General features: G+C 43.0%; 1 protein-coding gene and 1 pseudogene across 1 annotated transcript in view; one reads left to right on the top strand and one right to left on the bottom strand.

Annotated features, from left to right (window-relative positions):
* Positions 1–24,348, bottom strand: part of DOK6 (docking protein 6) — a 520,118-nt gene that overhangs the window by 397,120 nt on the left and 98,650 nt on the right. The gene's annotated exons all lie outside the window — the stretch shown is intronic.
* On the top strand, positions 3,179–3,310 carry LOC134609525 (small Cajal body-specific RNA 11; annotated as a pseudogene).

The following is a 24,348-nucleotide window of genomic DNA, read 5'->3' as shown; positions in this document are numbered from 1 at the left end:
CCTTAACATAGATATATACGGATATATAGTCCTTAACATAGATCAGGGGTAGGCAACCTTTGGCATTCCAGATGTTGTGGACTACATCTCCCATAATGCTCTTACATTTATAATGATGACAAGTCATCATGGGTAATCTGGAGTGATGTTGGATCCCCAACATCAGGAGTGCCGAAGGTTACCTACCCCTGACATACATATATACAACATAATGGGAAAACAGCATAAAATCTGGAGATAAGAAAAACACAACACAATAGTGAAACACTATTGAACAGATGAACCCTCCTGAGGATGAATTGCTCTCACAAGCAGCAAGATGAAATAAGCATATCAAGGTGCCTCCCCAAATGTAGTTGGGGGACCAGTTAGTCCTCACCCGCCAATAATTCTTAAAAGGATTTCAGCCGTTGTCAGTGTTCGTGAATTTAAAAAATGTATTCTAAATAAAAAAAATCAAGATATTTTCACAAACTGTCCTATTGAAGTTGTTATAGTACCTGTAGTGTTCCTTAAATCTTTCCTTGCTTACTCTTTTTACTTGATAGAATATTCAAATCTAAATCAGCTATAAGCAACATAGCAAGCAAAATTACTGGAATAAAAAAAAACTAAAAATCATATTGATAATAATTATAAAAGTGTTGGGTTTGATTTTCCTTCAGCATTACAATTCTGTGGAAATATATTGGTAAAAGAAGCACCTGGTAGGGAGTCAATTTGCACAGTTGTATAAGAAAACCTAATGGATATTGGAAATGGGATAATTGAAAAAGGCAAAGGGTGATAAGAAGTGGGGAAAACAAAGAGTAAATAGATAACAGAACGATAAAATAAATATTTTTCAGAATGTAAATACATGCAACAATTTTATAAAGTGATATTTTAGAAATTGTTTTAAATTGTTTATATTTGTACTATATTGTATGCAAATCTTCATCTACTTAATCTAGTGGGGGGGTTTAATCCTCTTAAAGCGGCACTGTCATGCCGAATTCCGTTTTTTTTAACCCCCCTCCCGCCTCAACTACATCCAATCGACCCCCTAGTCACCCCCAAATGCCCCTATGCCCCCCACATTACCTATTTTTTATTCTTTATTTTCTGCCCCGATCTATATTCAGGGCGCCGCCATCTTTGTGTGGGTTGGTGAAGTCCCTGTGGGACACGTCATCTACACACACTAGATAGCCCTGAGATTCCCGCACATGCCCAGTGAAACATCTGGACATGCGAACGGGAATTTCACCTATTCATTCATTCATCAGACAGACGAATGAATGAATAGAAAAAATCAGACGAACAAACTAACACTGTGTATCAGTGTTAGTTTGTTTGTTCGGTTTATTACAAGGAGGGAGCTACCGGCGTGCAGCTCCCTCCTTGCAATATGTAAAGACAGAAGCGGCAGGGAGCAGTGCTCCCCACCACTTCATAAGCCCCCCAGGTCCCCTCCTCACTCTATGGGGGTCAATATGACCCCCATAATAGCACAAGGGAGATTAAAATCTCCCCAATGCCCCTACTCGCTATACCGTGAGTAGGGGCATGTCCACTAAACAGTGAGCAGCCTTTGGCTGCTCACTGTAAAAAAAAAAAAAAAAGGGTAATAAGGGGGGGACGGGGGACCTACTGTCCTCCCCCGCCGGCCCCCACCCCTGGACGGCGGGTGGGGGCCATAATGGGAATGAGGGGGGACCTACTGTCCTCCCCTCAGGCCCCCACCCCTGGGCGGCGGGTGGGGGCCATAATAGTAATAAGGGGGGGGGACCTACTGTCCTCCACCCCCCGGCCCCCACCCCTGGGCGGCGGGTGGGGGCCATAATAGTAATAGGTGGGGGGGGACCTACTGTCCTCCCCCCCCCGGCCCCCACCCCTGGGCAGCGGGTGGGGGCCCTAATGGTAAAAGGGGGGGGACCTACTGTCCTCCCCCCCGGCCCCCACCCCTGGGCGGCAGGTGGGGGCCATAACGATAATGGGGGGGACCTACTGTCCTCCCCCCGCCCCCACCCCTGGGCGGCGGGTGGGGGCACTAAGTAAATTCCCCCCCCCCATCAAGGTGACTAGGGGTGCCCAAGCCCCTAGTCACCCACCCCCCACCCAAATAAAAAATGCCCCTAGCTACCCCCCTCACCCTAAAAAATAGTGAGGGGGGAATAAAATTGCTAACCTGTAAAGTAAAATTAAACTTACCATTCGACGTCTTCTTTTTTCTAAAATCTTCATTTTCAGCCCCAAAAAAGGCCAAATAAAAAACCATCATAGCCGTCGAACTAAAAATAAAATAAAAAACCCGAGCGCAAAAAAAAAAACCAGACGAAAAAGAAAAAACCCGAGCGCACAAAAAAATAATCCATCTTCACCCATGGAGGGCTCCGCGCAGACTGAGCTCCGCAGGGCGGGGCAAGGCTTATAAAGCCTTGCCCCGCCCTGCAATTAGCCTAAGAACACTCTGATTGGTGGGTTTAAGCCAATCAGAGTGCTCTTTGTCATTTTACAAGCGTGGGAAAGTTCTTTGGAATTTTCCCACGCTTGTAAAATGACACAGAGCACTGTGATTGGATGGCTTGAAATCCATCCAATCACAGTGCTCTGTGTCCCCCCCCTTATTACTATGATGGTCCCCACCCGCCGCCCAGGGGTGGGGGCCGGTGGGGGGGGAGGACAGTAGGTCCCCCCCCTCTTATTACCATTATGGTCCCCACCCGCCGGCCAGGAGTGGGGGCCGGGGGGGAGGACAGTAGGTCCTTCCCCCTACTACTATTATGGCCTCCACCCGCCGCCCAGGGGTGGGGGCCGGGGGGGGAGGACAGTAGGTCCCCCCCACTACTATTATGGCCCCCACCCGCCCCCCAGGGGTGGGGGCCGGGGGGGGGGAAGGACAGTAGGTCCCCCCCCCCTACTACTATTATGGCCCCCACCCTCCGCCCAGGGGTGGGGGCCGGGTGGGGGAGGACAGTAGGTCCCCCCTCCTCTTATTACCATTATGGCCCCCACCCGCCGCCCAGGGGTGGGGGACGGGGGGGGACAGTAGGTCCCCCCCTCTTATTACCATTATGGCCCCCACCCGCCGGCCAGGGGTGGGGGCCGGGGGGAGGACAGTAGGTCCCCCCCTCCCTACTACTATCATGGCCCCCACCCGCCGCCCAGGGGTGGGGGCCGGGGGGAGGACAGTAGGTCCCCCCCCCTCATTATCTTTATGGCCCCCACCCACCGCTCAGGGGTGGGGGCCAGGGGGGGGGGACAATAGGTCTCCCTCCCTTATTTTACTTTACAGCCCCCACCCGTCGTTTAGGGGTGGGGGGGCAATATTTTTTTTATTTTTTTTTTTTACAGTGAGCAGCCACAGGCTGCTCACTGCTTACTAGACACGCCCCTACTCGCGGTATAGCGAGTAGGGGCATATTATTTACTAATACCAAGTCATTTTTACTTAGTATTAGTAAAGTTGGCTGAAAGACCAGTTTAGGTCTTTCAGCCTTTTAGTAGATAGCTCCCTAATACCGTGGGAATTAGGGAGTTATCTACTAAGCGGCTGCAAGATGCAGCCGCGGCAATGAATAGGATCGGAGTTTCATTCATTAGAATGAAATTCCGATACGATCAAAGTACCGAATTGCATCCTAACACCAATGGAGAAACAGTGCTAATTCTGTTAGGATGCAATTCGGCAGTTTTGCCGGCGTTCTGTCTAAGTGACAGGACGTTCGGCAATACTGACAGGAAGCATTGTGGGAACTGGGAGGAAAGCTAGGGATCATGGGAAAATTGGTCTGACCAGCGGAAATGAAGCACACTTTGCTCCTCCGCTGGTCAGAGCTGGTCAAGCGGAGGAATCCTCCATAAGACAGAGTCCCTACTTTGTCTTATGATTTTAAAGAAAACTAAAGAAGACAGGAAAAAAAGAATAACAGATCCCGAGAGAGGGGGAGAAGAGGAAGAGATTGAGGAAAGGTAAGTTCGGCATGACAGTGCCGCTTTAAACATGTATACCTAAAAAATGATGCATGTTCTCACACCATGAGAATGGCACTATTTATGTTAAAATTGGTTGCTCCATAAAGAGTAGTTTGTTGATTACATGCACATGCTATCTCACTAACTATTTTTTTTTTGTAAAAGGGAATATAGTTCTCCTTCTCCAGGTTATTGGGCACATATAAGAAGTTTCACCAAGTACAACTCTATTTAACCCAATATTGTGTAGGGTTATTGTCCCTAAACAAATATTATATTCATATACAGTACTACACAGGGGATAGAGCAGCGCTAGACAAACTAATGGAAGCAAATTAGGGATAACAACACACGAAAAGGACTTGGGAATTGTTATAGACAAGAAAATATGCAGCAATGTGCAATGTCAATCAGCAGTGGCTAAGGCCAGTAAGGTACTGCCATGCATGAAAAAGGGCATTCATTCTGAGGATGAGAATATCATTTTGCCTCTTTATAAATCACTGGTAAGACCACATATTGAATATGCTGTGCAATTTTGGGCACTTGTTCTAAAGAAGAATATTATGGCACTAGAAAAAGTGCAGAGGCGGGCTACAAAATTAATAAAAGGAATGGAACATATCCGCTATGAAGAAAGGTTAAGAAATTTAAACCTATTTAGTTTAGAAAAACGTCGCCTGAGAGGGCATATGATATCATTATACAAATATATTCGGTGCTAATACAAACCTTTGTGTGGAAATCTATTCACAAACCGGACTTTACATAGGACACGAGGCCATGCGTTTAGACTGGAAGAAAGAAGATTTCGTCTAAGGCAAAGGAAAGGTTTTTTTACTGTAAGAACAATCAGGATGTTGAATTCTCTGCCTGAAGAAGTGGTTTTATCAGAGTCCATACAGATGTTCAAACAGCTACTAGAGGCATACTTGCAAAAACAGAATATTCAAGGATATAATCTTTCAATGTAGGGTAATAACTGCTTGATCCAAGGATAAATCTGACTGCCATTCTGAGGTCAAGAAGGATTTAGTTTTTCCTAGCTTGTTGCAAAATTAAAAAAGTAAAATACACACAAGATCTAAAAAAGTCCACAATAAAACCTAAAAATAAAAATATAAAAATACCAAATGGTAAGGTAAAGTCTCAGAGGAAACAACAGATCTTATTGTATGGCACTTATTGAGTAGCATATGGAAAGAAAGCAAAAAACAGAAGCAAACCAATAGTGCAATATGGTTGTAGGTAGTAGGACACACAACACTTAAATAGATGTCAACTCACATATGGTAGAGCTATAACCAGCTCTAGGTAAAACAGCATGCAGTGGTATTTAATCTCCACTTGCAGGATATCCCTCTGATTTTGGTACACAGTGGAATGGTGTTAAATCACAACTGGATAGTGATGAGTTAGATCATATGAAATGACAAAAAAGCAGCCAATAGTACTCTCTATATAGGTAAGTATAAGTAAGATAAATTAAAATATACTTACAATAAAATGAGCAGACTAACCACTCTATGTATCAAGAGTGGGTGGTATAATCCCCACCAGGGATTCATTGGTAAGTTGTCCACAGAAAATTCAAAAAGTTCAAATGTCAGGTAAAGTATAAAACTAAGTATACATTCTTAGAAGAATATGGCTAAAGACAGGTAGTATGGTAGCCAAAAATACTTTATTAAGAACAAAGATAAAATCCACAACGTGTTTCTCCCCTTAGGGCTTTTTCAAGTGATAATAAAAAAACAAAAAAAAACATTCATATACAGTACCACAAATATTAGCATAATCTATCTATATTACATTGGTAGCCTGGTTACTAATGTTAATTTATTCACAGTTTAGATCATGGTTTAACAGACCCTAGTATGATTACTAGTATTTCATTTTAAATTTGTATTGTGTGTATTTGTAGTTTAGATATTTTAGGAATTAATGTGTGCAACAACATGTCTTAAACAGGATTATCCATAAAATAAAGTCCAGATTAAGACAATAATGATTATTTTGATTTGAATTCTAATATTAATTATTTCAACCTTATACCCATTGGAGGCTTGTGATAGAATAACACTTTCCATGCTTTGTAAATTATCTCCAGAAATAAGGAACAAACCCATTGATTGATATACAAAAATGACATTTATCTGAAGGGTTTTTTTTTATCTGAAATGCTAATGCAGTTCAGTTGGAGTTTGACTCATAATCAATTAATAACATAATTTGTTTTTTACACAAAAGTTTAATTGTCTGTATGTTAAAAAGAAAACTCACCAATGTGTTCTCAAATGCTCATGTATTAGTTGTAAACAGAATACTTGAATTTAGCATGCCATTAAAACCATCTGCTACTGTGCTGCTATAGTTTCATATATTTTATGTGTACAAAGATTGTAAAAATGTTATTTAAATATATGTGAAGTATCTTATTGAAAAGAGCATTTACAAAATCTTCCTTGATATATACATAAATTAGACTTATTTCTGGACATTTATTGCATTTGTTAGACTTTGCTTATATGGGTTCTCCTTTTACCATTTACAATTTCTTGCAACAGTTCCATATCTTTTAAGTGAAAAAAATATACCTTTTAAAATTGGTAGGTATAGAAACTGGGATGGATAGAAAAGATATCAGTGGGGAATTAATGATGATGTCCATAATGGGCGGGTTCTCTCAAAAAGGGGGGGTCTGACTTGTGAGCCAGGTATCAAGCATGCATGTCAGCCTCTTTGGCCAACTCACAACACAGGATACCATGCAGAGAGCACTGATGAAGATGTCTAATGGTGTTCTTGGAATGAGCTGCCTGTGGACAGTTCCCAGGTGCAATGAATGTGGGACATCAGGGAAAAAATCAGATGGACAGGGCCAAAAAGTAGGGATTGCCCCACTGAAAGCTTGACATTTAGGAGACTTGACAAAGGTACAATGGGTGTAGAAAATGTGTTACATGTGAAGTGGTTTATTTAAAACATCATTGACTTACATACATATAAGTGTTACTTATAGATCTCTTAACCCCTTAGTTACCATGGACGTATCAGGTACATCTGACAATACACGGTCCTTAAGGACCGCGGATGTACCTGATACGTCCGCGGGGAATTAGAGTGCTGGAAGTGATCATGATCACTGCAATACCCCCTCACTGCCGGTAGCCCTTGGAGAACACCGGGTGATTGCTCCCCCTGGAGTGTTCACTTCCAGGTTTCTCCATGAGGAACCCGGCTGTGAGGCAGAGCATCGGAAGCCAACAGGCAGGCTTCCGATGCTCTGCCTGTACTAAGTGCCTCAAAGGGTCGAGGCACTCGGTAAATATAACAACATTTAAAAAAAAAATATTAAATAATTAAAATACCCTCCCTCTCCCTTCCCATGTACTTACCGATCGCCGAGGGGCCATGTGACAGCTCTAAAAAGTGGTCACATGGCCGCAATAGGTATCAACAGTGTTGCGAGCAGGGGGACTGCCTGAACTGACAGACAGTCCCCCTGCTGGTGAAAAAAGTTTAAAAAAATAATTAAATAAAAGGTAATCACCAATTCACCTGACTTTTCTACCTTGGTACTTTTTCTTTTTTTTGTTGGATTTTGTTTGGAAGTGTAAAGTTATATTATGTTTTTCATTCCATTATGGCTAATAACCTTGCTCATTTATTTTTATATATATATATATATATATATATATATATATATATATATAAATGAAAAGTAATACAATATGAATGCTAACTTTGGCAAGCGTCTATGGCTAAGTGACTACTACAAAAGACTGGACATACCCCATTTTGAATACTGTAGGTTGTCTATTTTTACAAATGGTATGCCATGATGGGGTTGATTTTAATTCCTGGGCTGCTATGTGGTCTCAAAGGCAACATAGGCCCAGCAAACCAATCTGGCAAATTTTAATGTGCAAACATGGAAAAGGGGAAAGCCCTACATTTGACCCCTGTAAGTTTGCAAAAAAACATAAAACCTGTACATTGGGGGCACTGTTGTACTCGGGAGATGTTGCTGAACACATATTGGTGTGTTCTTTGTCAGTAACACATAACAGGAACTGAGAATCCATGCCTAAATTACAATGTGAGAGAAAAATAACAAAAAAATACTACACAAAAGTTTGAAAAAGACTGGTGATAGAATTAGTGCATGGGAAGTGTTAAGATACCATAAAAAAGTCCCAAATAGGACATGGGTGCATGATGACCAGCTGTAAAAATTCTAAGTTGGAAAACTGGAATGCGCACCCTCTAAAAAGGGTCTTTTAGCCTTAGAGAACCTGACACACCTATACATGGGTTGTATCACTGTACTCAGGAGATGTTGCTGAACACATATCGGGGTGTTCTTTGGCAGTAACCCTTAATGTTCTCCGTACATGTATTCTCAAATTGCTACGTTTGTCAAAAAACTCACCAATTATTATTGTTTTTTTTTTAATTTGGCATAGATTGGTGGTAAAATGGTTGCATGAAAAGAGTCAAAATACCCCAAGTTTAATACCTTAGGTTGTCTTCTTTTAAAAAATATATACATGTGAAGGGTTATTCAGGGATTCCTGACAGATATCAGTTTTACAATGTAACTTGCGTTATTTTTGAAAAAGAATGGTTTGAAAATAGTAAAGTGCTACTTTTACTTACATAGCCCTATAACTTTTCAAGAAAAGCTAAGAACATGTTGACATTGGGCATTTCTAAACTCAGGACACAATTTAGAAACTGTTTATGTTTGTATGTCAACCATGATTTAAAGCCAAATCTTAAGCAAATTGAATGCGATGAGGAAAATGTGGAAGCTTTATGGGTAAATATCTGCTTGGGGGAAAAGAAGGGAAACCAACTATTGGTTGGGATATGTTATAAACCACCTAATGTTAATATTGACGAGGAACAACAGCTGTTTGAGCAAATTGAGAAAGCTGCAAATCTTGGTAACACTTTAATTATTGGAGATTTTAATTACCCAGACATAAATTGGGACATAGGGACTAGTAGCTCAGCAAAGGGAATTAGGTTTTTAAACTTGTTAAATGACAACTTCATGTCACAACTTGTACAAGCACCAACTAGAATGGACGCTTGTCTGGACCTGGTTTTAACAAACAACGTTGATCTTTTGACCAACATTCAAGTAGGTGAGCACTTGGGAAATAGTGATCACAATATAGTGTCCTTTGAAATAAACTCAAAAAAACAAAAGCACATGGGGTATACTAAAACATATAATTTTAAAAAGGCCAATTTCAATAAGATAAGGGAAGCTTTACAATATATTGACTGGCATAAACTCTTTAGTGAAAAGAACACTGAGGATAAATGGATCATCTTCCAACAAATATTAGAAAGGTACATTTCTCAGTATGTACCATTGGGAAATAAGTATAAAAGAAACAAATTAAAACCAATGTGGCTTAGTAGAGAAGTAAAACAAGAGATTAAAAATAAGAAAAGGGCATTTAAAGCATTTAAATCAGACAAATCAGATGCATCTTATAAAAGATATAAGAAAGCAAATAATGCGTGCAAAAAGGCAATTAAACTTGCTAAACTTCAAAATGAAAAAATGATAGCTAAAGAGAGCAAAACCAACCCCAAAGCATTTTTTAAGTACATAAATTCCAAAAAAAAACAAAAATGAAAGTATAGGTACACTTAAAACTGAAACGGGGGTGTTAGTTAATGAAGACCAAGAAAAGGCAGGAATTCTAAATAACTATTTCTCCTCCGTATATATTAAAGAAGAACCCATGGCAATAGATGTGCAAATGATTGCTACTAAAAACTTGCAGAATAATTGTAATTGGTTAACTCAAGACAATGTGCTGCAGCAACTAAAGAAAGTTAATATAAACAAAGCTCCAGGGCCTGACGGTATCCATCCACGTGTACTTAAGGAACTAAGTGTAGAAATAAGTGAACCTCTGTTTTTAATCTTTCAAGATTCTTTTCTTTCAGGAAGTGTTCCGGAGGATTGGAGGAAGGCAGATGTGGTTCCTATATTCAAAAAGGGTTCAAAATCCTTGCCTGGAAATTATAGACCTGTGAGCTTAACTTCTGTGGCTGGTAAAATATTTGAAAGGTTATTAAGGGATAATATTCAAGAATTCCTTGAGAAGAATATGGTTATCAGCAAAAATCAGCACGGTTTTATGAAGCACAGGTCATGTCAAACTAACTTGATTGCGTTCTACGAAGAAGTAAGTAGAAGTATAGATCAGGGTGTTGCAGTGGATGTGATCTATTTGGATTTTGCCAAGGCATTTGATACAGTTCCACACAAAAGATTAGTGTTCAAACTCAAGGAAATCGGTCTCGATGAAAATGCTTGTTCTTGGGTAGAACATTGGCTTAAAAACAGAATACAAAGAGTTGTCGTTAATGGTAAATTTTCAAGCTGGACAGAGGTGGCAAGTGGTGTCCCTCAGGGGTCTGTTCTGGGACCCCTTCTATTTAACATTTTTATAAATGATCTTGAAGACAGCATTGAAAGTCATGTTTCAGTGTTTGCAGATGACACAAAACTTTGTAAAATAATACAATGTAAGCAAGATATTACTTTGCTGCAGAAGGATTTAGATAGACTGGAGGACTGGGCACTCAAATGGCAGATGAAATTTAATGTTGAAAAATGCAAAGTTATGCACTTCGGCGTAAAGAATAAACAAGCAACGTATACCCTTAATGGAAGCGAATTAGGGATAACAACACACGAAAAGGACTTGGGAATTGTTATAGACAACAAACTATGCAACAATGTGCAATGTCAATCAGCAGTGGCCAAGGCCAGTAAGGTATTGTCATGCATGAAAAAGGGCATTCATTCTCGGGACGAGAATATCATTTTGCCTCTCTATAAATCACTGGTAAGACCACATATTGAATATGCTGTGCAATTTTGGGCACCTGTTCTAAAGAAGGATATCATGGCACTAGAAAAAGTGCAGAGGCGGGCTACAAAATTAATAAAAGGAATGGAACATATCAGCTATGAAGAAAGGTTAACAAATTTAAACCTATTTAGTTTAGAAAAACGTCGCCTGAGAGGGGATATGATAACATTATACAAATATATTCGGGGCCAATACAAACCATTGTGTGGAAATCTATTCACAAACCGGACTTTACATAGGACACGAGGCCATGCGTTTAGACTGGAAGAAAGAAGATTTCGTCTAAGGCAAAGGAAAGGTTTTTTTACTGTAAGAACAATCAGGATGTGGAATTCTCTGCCTGAAGAAGTGGTTTTATCAGAGTCCATACAGATGTTCAAACAGCTACTAGATGCATACTTGCAAAGACAGAATATTCAAGGATATAATCTTTCAATGTAGGGTAATAACTGCTTGATTCAAGGATAAATCTGACTGCCATTCTGGGGTCAAGAAGGATTTTTTTGTCCTAGCTTGTTGCAAAATTGTGCTTCAAACTGGGGTTTTTTTTTTTTTTCTTTTTCCTTTTGGATCAACAGCAAAAAACAGGTGTGAGGAAGGCTGAACTTGATGGACGCAAGTCTCTTTTCAGCTATCTAACTATGTAACTATGTAACTATGTAACTATGTATGTTTAGAATGAGTGTTTTGGGCGGTTGTAGATGCGTGACAGATTTTGGGGGTCAAAGTTAGAAAAAGTGTGTTATTTTACATTTTTTGTTATTGTAAATTATATGATATGATAAAAATAATGGTATCTTTGGAAAGACCATTTAATTGTGAGAAAAACAGCATAGAATATGTGTGGGTACAGTAAATGAGTAAGAGGAAAGTTACAGCTAAAAACCAACACCAGAGAAATGTAAAAAGAGCCCTGGTCCTTAACGGTAAGAAAATTGAAAAACGGTCTGGTCACTAAGAGGTTTTAAAAAAAAAAAAAAAAAAGAGGATAGAAAATAATCTGTTTCTAAACCATGGAATAGATCTGATCTGTTGACTGGGACTAAAAATGTCCTCTACATTGGAAGAACAACAACCCTTTATCGCTAGAATGAATGAATACAAGTAGTTTCCCAAAATTCTACTGGAAGTGCAACTTATAATGACTTTTCCAGTCTCAAAATTATTCAACCCCTGAATAGAATTCCTCACAAATATGCAAAAAAAGGTGTTGTCTAAAGCACACCTGATGCAACTAATCAAGGCCTTCATTAGTTGCACCAGGTGTGCTTGAGCTTGAATTAGAATACTTGAATTGGCTAATTTATTGAGTTTCACGTTTGACTGCATGTAAGAAATATGGCTATGTCAAAATAATGGTCCAAAAAGTTAAGAGAAGAGATTATCACCATTCACAAACAAGGAACAGGATACAAAAAAAGATAGCGAAGGCACTAAATTTGGAAGTTTAATCTTGAAGGAACAGTGGTTACACTACTTGTAAGATGATGCTCTTGGGTTGCTTTGCATTCTCTGGTACTGAAAAGCTGCAGCATGTGGAAGGCAAGATGGATTCATTGAAGTATCAGGAAAACCTAGGAGAAAACGTCATGCCGTATGTGAGCAAGAGGAAGCTTGGGCGTCATGAGACCTTCAAACAAGACAATGATCCCAAGCATACCTCAAATTCCATCAAGGCTTGGTTGCAGAAGAAGTTCTGGAAAATTCTACAGTAGCCGTTACATTCACCTATAGTGATGTCGCGAACATAACATTTTCCGTTCGCGAACGGTGATTGCGAACTTCCGCAAATGTTCGCGAACGGGCAAACCGGGCGAACAGCCATAGACTTCAATAGGCAGGCAAATTTTTAAACCCACAGGGACTCTTTCTGGCCACTTACACCTGGACCTACACCTGGACTGTGGCATGCCGGAGGGGGATCCATGGCAAAACTCCCATGGAAAATTACATAGTTGATGCAGAGTCTGGTTTTAATCCATAAAGGGCATAAATCACCTAGCATTCCTAAATTGTTTGGAATAACGTGCTTTAAAACATCAGGTATGATGTTGTATCGATCAGGTAGTGTAAGGGTTACGCCTGCTTCACAGTGACAGACCAAACTCACCGCAAACAACCGCAAACAGTCCATTTGCACAACTGCAAACTCCCCATTTGCACAAGGTTGCATACCAAGCTAGCCATGTCCCGTTCCTTGTCCTCACTGATGTCATTGAAGGTCTCTTCCTCCACCCAGCTACGTACAACACCAAGGGTCCCCGAAAGGCGACAACAAGCCTCCTGTATTTTTTTTTAATGTACACTACTGTTACACCAGATATGAGTTGCACTGGTGTGACACTGTGCCCTGGCAGGCCCTGAAATGCACACGTGTGAAGGAAACTGACTGCTATTATATTACAGTCAAAAAAGTTTTTTTTTTTTTTTAATGCAAGCTATTGTGACACCAGCTATGTGTGGTGGCACTGGGCAAGTGGGCACAGTATACGCTGTGAGCCTGACACACACGCTGGCAGGCAGGCAACTGCAATTAGATTACACAGGAAAGAAAGAAAAAAGCAGACTGATGTTCTAGCCCTAAAAAGGGCTTTTTCGGGTGCTGTCCTTACAGCAGAGATCAGATGAGTCCTTCAGGACTGTAGTGGACACTGAATACACTTGCCTAGCTATCGATTTCCCTATTAAATCAGCAGCAGCTACACTGTCCCTCCTCTCACTAAGAATGCAGCTCCGGGGGGCGGGGCCTAGCTGTCATGGAGGAAAAACGCACTTCGTGTGAGCTCCCTCAATATCGCACTTTAAGCAGCTATCAACAAGCAAATTTCACCCCATAAGGGGATGACCCAGCAATGTTGCTCCTACCTGACCGACCCGACATGCTTAATAGCGGTCAGCAACTCGACAGAGTCTTACTTACCTCCGCGTGGCAAGTGTAGCCTGGTGCTCACTGGGCGGGAGAGGCGGCCGATCTCCCGATCCTGGGATGCCCAGGAGCAGCTACTTCCCGGCAGGAGCTCCGTTACCCCCCCTCGGACCGGTGGGGGTTATCCCGGTCCACCCCTGAGAGGCTGTCTGGAGCTAATGGACGCACAGAGCACAGCCGCCCAGGCTTACATACTCATCTGCGACTCTCCCAATATGGTGGCAGCCGCGTGTCCTCCTGGTACCAGCAAAGCATGGCAGGATATTGAGTCTAAGCTGGACAGACTCTTTAATCAATTTTGGAAGCAAATAACAAGCAGGGAGCCCCAACAAGCTCCACCACAGCCCCAACAAGCTCCACCACAGCTAAGCGAAGCAGTCCCGATTAAAATCCACCAACGCAAAAGGCGTCGAAGGCGGGACCGGAGGCACAAACAGAAATGCAGAGCCTGCCCCACGTCAAGCACTCGCCTCCACCTTAAGCCACCACAATCCTGCACCGGACGTGAAGCACCACCGGGACAGATCCGACCACCCGACAAAACAAGCTTCCACCACCTCAAGCCACGAACCCGGCACTCAAACAGAGACTTGCCTTTGTTGTTCCAGGTATCAGGGACTCCCAGGGTGTGTACCTGGCGCCCAGAAGGGATCGGATGAGCACAAGCAGTAAACATCAGCCTGCCAAGCATGTCCCACTATAGCTGATCCTCCACACCATGCCTCTGATCACATGAACTGCTCTCTGCACATTAACTAATCGTAAAGTAGCAAGCGTTTAAACATGTCATTATTTCACCTCCTAAAGAGTTTATTGTCATAGTTCCTTACATGCCTTTACCTTAACCGTTCATGTATTATGTTATTCACTAGTCTCATCTCATGGGGCCACTCACACTTGATTTATAACTAGTGGTGGAGCTGCTGATATAAATACACAGTTGATAACGTGCAAGCTACACCCTAAACATGACAGCCATCTTTCACAACAATGTACTGCTATATACTCATACCTTCAGTGCAACTAGCCATGATATACGCACGTTCAGCCTAGCATGCTCAAATATAACACACTTCTTTCTAAAAAAAAAAAAAAAAGAATACAAAAAAAAAAAGAATGCAGCTTCCGAATGAATCTAAAATGGATGCTGTCCAGGAGGTGGGAGGGTCTGGGAGGGAGGGTCTGCTGCTGATTGGCTGGAATGTGTCTGCTGACTGTGAGGTACAGGGTCAAAGTTTACTCAATGATGATGAATAGGTGGCGGACCGAACATTGCATATGTTCGCCATCCGTGGAGAACGCGAACAAGCTATGTTCGCCAGGAACTATTCGCCAGCTAACTGTTCGGAACATCTCTATTCAACTTACTTGAACCCTATAGAATATCTCTGGTGGAATTTCAAGAAGGCAGTTGCATCTCGCAAACCCAAGAGTTTCACTTAACTGGAGGGCATTGCTCATGATCAGTGGGCTAAGATTCCTCAGGAGCTCTACCAAAATCTGGTGTCTGGCTATGCCTCTCATTTGCAGCAGGTCATTAAAGCAAAAGGGTGCTCTACTAAGTAATAGAGGTGATTGCCATGAATAATTTTGAGACTGGAGAAGTCATTACAAGTTGAATTTTCCAATAAGTTTGGGGAAACCCCTTGAAGCATTCGTTGTGTTGAGCTATTTCATTGGTGTTTGTTTAATTTGTTCATTGCAAACTGCTAAAAGTCTGTAAATTTTGACAATAAATGTGATTTACAATGAGGGTTGAATAATTATGATTACAACTGTATACCTTATTAGGATTGGTATTCATTGCTCTGTAGTTCGTTAGTTACAGTTAGTTATATGAGGGTTTTTGTTTACTTGTGTTTTTATTCAAGGTCTTTTTTGGGGTATTGTTATTTGTGCCTTTGTAATTTTAATCAACAAAAAAGGGTTAAGTTTTATCTTATTCACTGTAGTTCATTCAATCAGTTTCACATACTATATGTATGTGTACATATGTAATATGTGCAGGTGAATGTATGTAAGCATGAACACATTATACTATGGGTACCTTACAAGTGAGTGGCCAGATGACATGCATTAAGAATTATGTGAGACAACTTTGAAAATGTTACTGTGCATGTGGAATTCACCACTAGTTTACCGTCACTGTGGGTCACACAATGTGGGAAAAGAGAGGAGACACTAGGAGCAACTACACTGCAAATGACTTTTTCTTTTGTTTTAACCACTATCCAGAAATCAATTCCATTGGTTTTCATGGGTCGTTAATCACCTGCATTAATGATTCCTATTCATTTTTTCCACACAGCATGTTGCAAGATTCTGCTTTCTAGTTATTATTTTAGTATGTATTTATTTTTAATGCAGGCTGTGTTTTGAAGGCTGGGCGCTTAAGGATGTTTCAATTGACAGAAAATGAGGGTAACACAAGCATTCAATTGGATATAGTATTTATACTTTTTTTATTTTTTTATTTCATAGGTCATATTTTGATTCACTGAGAAACAAATCTATTTCTCTTCTTATTTAAGGGTTAATGTAAAAAAGCTACCTTTACGGGTCACTGGCCCATGTACTGTCAATGCTCCATGTGCTTAGCCTAGGACATGGGTAGGCACAACTAGTCCATGGCATTAGTAACCCCTGGCATTCATTCTGTGGTGGTTGATACTTATCTAGCACACTGTGGCGGCGGGTATCAGAGGTATCCCATGGCTTCATACTGGTTAACCATAGATACTAGAGATCTTGCATTGATTACAGCCCCATCTCACTGGCAAGATGGTAGGTTCAGGAAAAGTTGTGGGACTTATACTCTTTTCCATTACACCACTCTGTTACAGTCCTGCCACCCACTCTATGAGTGCCCTATTGAGGTTTAATGAATGTGTAGGTGTTTATAAGAATACCCATTTCTATCTCGTTAGATATTTTGCAATTAAGATGAAAGCAGGAAGGCACATCGATGGCGTAGGACTTACAAAATAGGTTTGCCTTGACGTAGCAAATACACCTATACGTTATTGGGAATTTCAGTGGTACTAGAATTTCTGTAATTTATGTGCATCGGATTTGGGATAGTGAACATTTTGTTTTACTTTGATTAAGGTTGCGGGTCTACCCATCTATTACTTTACAGAAGCTACTTTACACATGGAGTGTGGAATCAGAAAATCCTCAGGTAATTTATATTCATTTATTTATACCACAGAATGGTTTGAGAAAAGGAGAGGGTAGGCAGTTTCTTGTCCATTTGCTCAGAATTATAGTATGCCATTCTACTGGGTTAATAGTGTTTGATATTTGTGTCTCTCTTGTGCCCACTGTACATTAAGTGACGGTGGGGAGAGTGTAGAATTCTTCCAACCACGAGTTCAGGGAACAAGAATTACCAAGTTATATTTAGTTATTGGTTTGATTTAGTTATTTTAGAACATTATGCGTCTATTTTTTCATTTCAGTTTGCTGCTATACAGCAAGAGAATATATATATCCCTAGATGTGGCTCTGAATTGACCCAGTCTACATGAATTACAATATGATCTGTTGTTTGATTAGTCCTCAGTTGCTGTAGATAGCTACTTTTAGGTTTACTTTTTATCAGACACAGATGTACTCTGAAATGCACTATCACACTCATGTGTAATTGCATGATTTTGCTATTACATGACGAAAAGTCATGATTTTATTAAAGACACGGAGGCGAGTATTGCATAACCCTTTCTTTACTGTCCACCAATAGCAGCAAAGAATACAAATATAATGAAAAAATGAAGAACATACATTAACATAGGCCCCTCCCCGCTCAGGTCCCGGTATATTAGGCAGCACTTCCCTTCCATATCCCTCTTTCTGAAGATGCGACCTAGTAACAATGTCCGAACAAGAACAAAAAACAGAGTCCAATAGTCCAAATAAGAGATTCTCACAACAGGGAAGCACGACCAGATGAGCTGTAGGACCAGAGATTATCAGCGGGAAGAGTCCATTCAACTTGGATAACAGCATGCCATCTTGCTGGATTAGGCTGTGAAAACATAAAGAGACAGGAGCCGAGAGGTTAAGATCGATAATTGCAACTATTGTCAGGTACCAACTGAGGAGAAAAAATTCCAAATAAATACAAACCCACATCCTAGGGTGATTAGTAAGCCTATCATAACATAAACCTATCCTTGAGACATGGCCCCACTTACCGTACCCAAATATTCCATGTGACTTGTTGCAACCTACGAAATAAGGGGTGGGAGACATGAATAATAAACGTGGGTGGGACAATACTCACCTCCGTGTCTTTAATAAAATCATGACTTTTCGTCATGTAATAGCAAAATCATGCAATTTTATAACAAGACACGGAGGCTCATATTGCAAGTTTAAAGCTGATTAACTACGGCCGTATAAGAATGTGGGGCCGGGCGAAAGTAAAATTCACGGAAGGTAGATTCCCTAGACCAGTCGGCTGTCCTCATAATATCTTCCAGACGAGCCCCTGCAGTCATCATCGAGGATGCTGAGGCCCCCCGGACCGAATGGGCGCCGAAGATCGTGGTATCGATGCCTGCCTGATCCAATAACCATCGCACCCATCGGGACAATGTGGTGCTAGAGACCGGTCGGAAAGGTGGCCGAAAGGATAGGAACAGCTGTGGGGATACCTGTGAACGATGACATCTGGTACGATCTTCGTATTCGCGAAGGCAAGTCACAGGACATAATGCTGGAGAGGTAGGAAAGGCGGGGTAGGACACCGACTTGATAGAGGTTTTTGTCCGGCGACTGATGTTGAACGTGACCCCGTCCGGGGTGTATGACTTGGCATCGAAGTCCAGGGCTCTAACGTCCGAAACTCTCTTGCAGGATACGAGGCAGAGCAGGCAGACCAATTTGGCAGAAAGTTGTTTCAGGGAGAGCGCTGAGTTAGCGGGCCACGACGAGATAAAGGATAGTACAATGGACACATCCCATGACGTGGAGTAGCGAGGTCTGGGTGGTCGGGAGAATCGTGAGCCCCGGAGGAGCCGGCACACCAAGTGATGTTGACCCGCCGGGCATCCATCGAAACCTTGATGAATTGCCGAGATTGCTGACCTGTAAAGGTTGATAGTCCTGTAAGCCTTCCCCGCCTCGAAGAGGGACGTAAAAAATTGCAGAACCATGGTTACAGAGGCCGAAACGGGATCCACGTCCCTAGCCATGCACCAGCCAGTCCAAGCTTGCCAAGCTGACCCATAGGCTCGTCTAGTTCCTGGGGCCCATGCTTCCGCCAACAGGCGTCTAGTTGTGTCCGAAACTCCTTGGATTTCCCAGGGTCCCCGGAGATCCGCCATGCCAGGAGTGGGAGGGAGCCGTCCAACCGGAGCGGGTGACACCGTCCCATCGGGTCTAGCAGCAGATTGTGGCGTGGCGGTAGCAACCGTGGGTAGTCCATCGTCATCTCGAGAATCTGGGGGAACCAAGACTGGGTTTCCCAGAATGGGGTTACCATGACTAATTCTGCCCGGTGTCTGCGGGTCTGAAGGAGGGAGCGTGGAATCATGGAAAACGGTGGAAAGGCATATAGGAGGTCCCCGTTCCAGTCTTGCAGGAAGGCGTCTACTGCCTCCGCCATCGGGTCTGGCCTCCAGCTGAAGAATCGAGGTAGCTGGGTGTTGAGTCGGGAAGCGAAGAGGTCGATAGAAAAGGGACCCCAGAGAAATGATAAACTGGAGAACACCTCCGTGTCCAACTTCCAGTCGCTGGAGTCTGAGAGATAACGTGACCCCCAGTCTGCTTGGACGTTGTGCAGACCAGGTAGATACTCCGCGTGAACCATCAGGTTCCGTTCCAGGCAGAATTCCCAAAAGTCCTTCGCCAGGGTGGCCAACACTGCTGATTGTGTACCCCCCAGATGGTTGACATATCTCACCGCCGAGACGTTGTCCATTCGTAGGCGGATGCATGTTAGGGCTCTGTCCCTCGCGAAGCTGCGGATGGCGAAGGAGCCTGCCAGAAGTTCCAGTGTGTTGATGTGTAGCCGTGACTCGGCTGCCGACCAACGACCCCCTGTAGATATCCCGTCGCAATGGGCCCCCCATCCGTGGAGGCTTGCATCGGAATCGATTGTGAATTCCGGTTGCGGGCCGAAGATCGCCTTGCCTTTCCATGCAGAGAGGTTGAGGATCCACCAACGCAGTTCGTCTTTCGTTTCGGTGTCCAGTGACACTTGGTCTGCGTAATACGCACCGGTTCTCAGGTGTGCGATCTTCAGGCGCTGCAGTGCCCGGTAGTGGAGTGGGCCCGGGAACACCGCCTGTATAGATGAGGCCAGTAGGCCAATGAGCCGTGCCAGTTGTCGCAGGGTGAGTTGGGGCCGAACTAGGGCTCTGCGTAACTCCTTGCGTTTGGTGAGAATCTTGGACCTTGGCAGGCTCAGAGTCGCCTCCTTTGAGTCCACGAGGAATCCCAGGAATTCCATTCGCGTGGCGGGGGTTAGGCATGACTTTTCCCAATTGATAACGAAGCCCAAGCGGGAAAGGAGGTCTATGGCCAGCCGTAGGTGGGCAAGGAGAGTGGAGCGATCTTGAGCCATAAGGAGTATGTCGTCTAAGTAGACGATTAGACGAACTCCCCGGCTGCGTAGCCATGCCATGACAGGACGTAGTAGCTTTGTGAAGCACCACGGTGCTGAGGATAGGCCGAAGGGTAGGCATGTAAACCGCCAAGTCTCGCATTGCCATTGGAAGCGTAGGAGGTCTCGGGAGTCCGAGGCAATTGGCACCGTCAAGTATGCATCCTTGAGGTCTAGCTTTGCTAGCCAGTCCCCGTGAAGGAGAAGGTCCCGTAATAGGTGAATACCTTCCATTTTGAAATGGCGGTATCGGACCATGGCATTGAGGGGGCGTAGATTTATGACAGGCCTCAATTGTCCGCCTTTCTTTTCCACTAGGAAAATATTGCTTATGACCCCTGTGGGTTCGGGAGGTGCTTTTTCTATAGCCCCTTTGGTAAGAAGGGTGGAAAGCTCCATGTCGATCCGTCTGCGATCCTGGAGTGAAAAGCAGATCGGTCGAGGAGGGGGAATGTGTACGATGTTGTCTATCAGTTCTATGTGAAACCCTCGAATGGTAGTCAGTACCCAGGGGTCTGAGGTAATTTGTGACCAAGCTGGCAAAAAATTTAGGAGTCTGCCCCCTACACAAACAAGAGAAAAAACATGAGGCTTGAGGTAACTCACCGTAGGGTCGTCTCGAACCAGGTTGTCCTCGGAAGCCTCTAGATCGCCACGGGCGTCCTCGAGATGGGAAGAAGGAGGGGCGGGTGTTAGCCTCCTGGTAATGGGATCGTTGGTGAAAGGAGCCTCATCCCGTGCCACGGGATTGGAAATAGTTCCGGCCGGACAGACGGCTCCTGGATCTGCCGGCCCTGGTAGAGACCCGTCCCTGGAAAACTCGCCTCATAGAGGATTGAGCCTTATCCAGGGCAGTAAATGCCCCAACAAAACGCCCCAGGTCTTTTATAAAGGAATCGCCGAAGAGGAGGCCTTGGGCGTCCTTACCGGCTTCTGTTAGGGCGAAGTTAGCCAATTTGGGCTCTATCTTAAATAAGATAGCCTTACGTCTCTCAATAGATAATGAGGTGTTAACATTCCCTGCAATACAGATTGCTCTCTGGACCCAACCACGTAGGTCTTCAGGGTCAACCATGCGGTTTTCCGCTCTGGCGTCTTCCGCCAAATCAAAAAGTTTAGCCAATGGGCCAAATATGTCCAGGTGCTTATCCTGGCAGGATTTTAAGGCGGATTCGAGCCCTTTACGGGGGTTCCAGCCTAGCTTGGTAAGGAATTGGGTCATCTTGGGGTCTACCTCTGGAGTGTCGCAAACTTTGTTAGGCACAACAGGCCTTGGACACTCTGCCCTCAATTTGTTGCGTGCCACTTTACTAAGTGGGTGTCGCACCCACTTCCCTAAATATGTGGCAACATGGTCGGCCGGGAGCCACTCTGCTGATCTCGGATGGTGTAAATCATCCGGGTCGAAGAGTGGAACGCCCGACGGGTCCACAAGGGTGGACTCCGCGGTCGCGGAGTGCCTAGTCCCTGGTTCGCCTCCGGACGTCTCTGCCTGGGCAGAGGGAAGGAGGTCAAAACCTGAATGAGCGGCATCCGCTTCGGAGTCGCTGTCAGACTCAATCCTAGCCTCCTCACTTGACCCGATTTCTGAGTCGGAGTCGCTCTCTACCTGTGCTCTGGCACATTTCCATAGCCGCGCCCGTTCTGCCTGGCGCGGAAAGGCTCTTTTGCGTGGTTGTGACACGCTTTCAGGGGCGACCGAAGGTACGCCAGTCATGGTGTTTCTGGAGGCAGAGGGACCTTTAGATTTGTGGGTAGCTTTCCTGGGTAAATCTCCCGGTGGGTCCACAGGAGGACGCGGCTGAGGCGTCGTGGAGCCCGAGTAGCGCTCGTCCAAAGGACGTGGCTGGAGGGCCTGGGAAATGGTGTGGGAGAGAGTAGAGGACATGGACCCCATGGCTGCCATAATGGCGTCTGTCACTGAGCGCTGTAGCGCTAAGAACTGAGTCCCATCTGAGTGGGTAGTTCTGTCGGAGCGAGCAGGTGAATTACCTGAGGGGACAGGGCCTTCTCCCCTGCTGAGTGGGGTATCAGACTCCCCAGAGGGAGGTGAACCAGAATTTAGTCTGGGTTTAGGCATTTTAAATAGAGTGGGTATAATTAGTGAATCAATAAATCTAAAGAAAAAAAATGCCGATACTGGAACCCGGAAGTAAGCCGCAAATAGCGGCATAAAAGACCACCAAACACCCCATAAGTTACTACAGACTGAGAAAGCCCCACACTAGGGTCAAAACGCGTATCAGGACCTTTGAGGACATTTGTGCCTGCTTTATTCAAGACCACTAAGGACATTTATGCCTGCTTCATCTGCAGTTTATATTTTAGTGCTTTTTATGGACTTGGATAGCCATCTGGCTATTGGACTTTGCTTCTTTTAACTTTTTGTTGTGTTAAAAGCAGTCCTGTATTTTTTACCAGCATTTTACATCTAAAAATTTCAGTTTCCGTTGTTCCTGTTACCTTCAGAACGACTACTAAGTGTCCCACTGCAACACTCATGGGAGCCATATGATTTTATTTGGCTCCCGGCTTGTGAGTACATGATCTTTACCATCTTCCTTTTTTATAACATATTTACTGTATTACACTATATGTTTTTATGTTTTTATTTTAGGAAGCCATAAGAAGTGTGAGCCACCATTGTATGTCTTTTATTTGCTATTGATAGAGTGTTTTGAGGGGTCCCACTCAGGTGGTTACAACAGTTCTGTTGTCGCACTGTATCACGTTTTCTTACTGTATTAGTACTATTTGTTATTCATTGAGGGTATATCTACTTAACAGTGATCATTTTGGCTTTTACCCATTTGGACTGTGGTGTGTTCCTTTAAAAAGCTTGATACATAATCTGAGAACCCTATCCATAGTGCCTGTTTTATTTAAAGTACAATGTACATGGACAAATGTTCCCACTGATAAGAAGCTATATGGGAGGATTTTATCATTTGGAATAATTTAGGACCAGCCCTTGGTGTGTGGCAAGATACTGATTTTTCCTATGGCCTTTTTTTGTGTAAGAAAGCAAGCAATATTATATATCACAAAGCCCTAAATATAAGTCTGTAAAGAATATATGTTTACATCTCTCAAATGCATAATTTCAACACAGAGTTCTACGAGATTGCAATTCAAGTATACATAGCAAACATAAAAACAAAATCATCAAAATGAATGATCCCCATTGTGATGCAAATGCGCTTGGTACTTATCCTATAACATCTCAAAAGAGAATTTCCTTTTGATATTACAAGAAATATACTAGAGCTGTTCTTAATCCCAGTTCTCAATTCTCATTTATATATTCAAGCAGGTACATCTAAAATGCTTAAAGAAGTGAATGCTTCACTGCTAATCCAGACTGGCTAGATTCAGCTTGTTGATATTGAAGTGCAATGCCAGTTAATGGGTGTAAGGAGATTCCTCATCTCTATTATTACAAGAGATATATTTTTGTGAAATGTTGCAGTTAAAATGTTTCAGAGCTACATTAAGTAGTTTCTTAAAGTGAACTAGAAAGTGACAGCTGTTGTGATAGGAAGAGACAGTTTTTTTTACAACACCCTGTTAGAAATTAAACTGAAATTGTAACTGAAAATAATTGATTCAATTTCTCATACCTTGACAGTGTTTAATATATACAAAGCACTGATATTGTCATTCTGTATTTCTTATCTCAATTCTCAGCTCAATTCACAGACCAGTCCAAGCTCAATTTCTAGCTTATACACTTCAAATTGCCCGTCCATGTTACTGAATTTCCATACTAACCTTTAAAATTGTTAAAATGACAATTAAGGGGCGGAAACTGACTTCCAACATGACCAGACGTGTATGCTGGTTGCTCCTGTAGACTCTAGCTGAATTTAAACTTAACCTGCACAAAAAACAAATCAAGGTAGTACAGGGTGTACAGCAGACCGACACTATCACACAGGGGTCTT

This window comes from Pelobates fuscus, chromosome 4, assembly GCF_036172605.1.
Source record: "Pelobates fuscus isolate aPelFus1 chromosome 4, aPelFus1.pri, whole genome shotgun sequence".
Taxonomy (NCBI): domain Eukaryota; kingdom Metazoa; phylum Chordata; class Amphibia; order Anura; family Pelobatidae; genus Pelobates; species Pelobates fuscus.
This window is presented reverse-complemented; position numbering and strand designations above follow the sequence as displayed.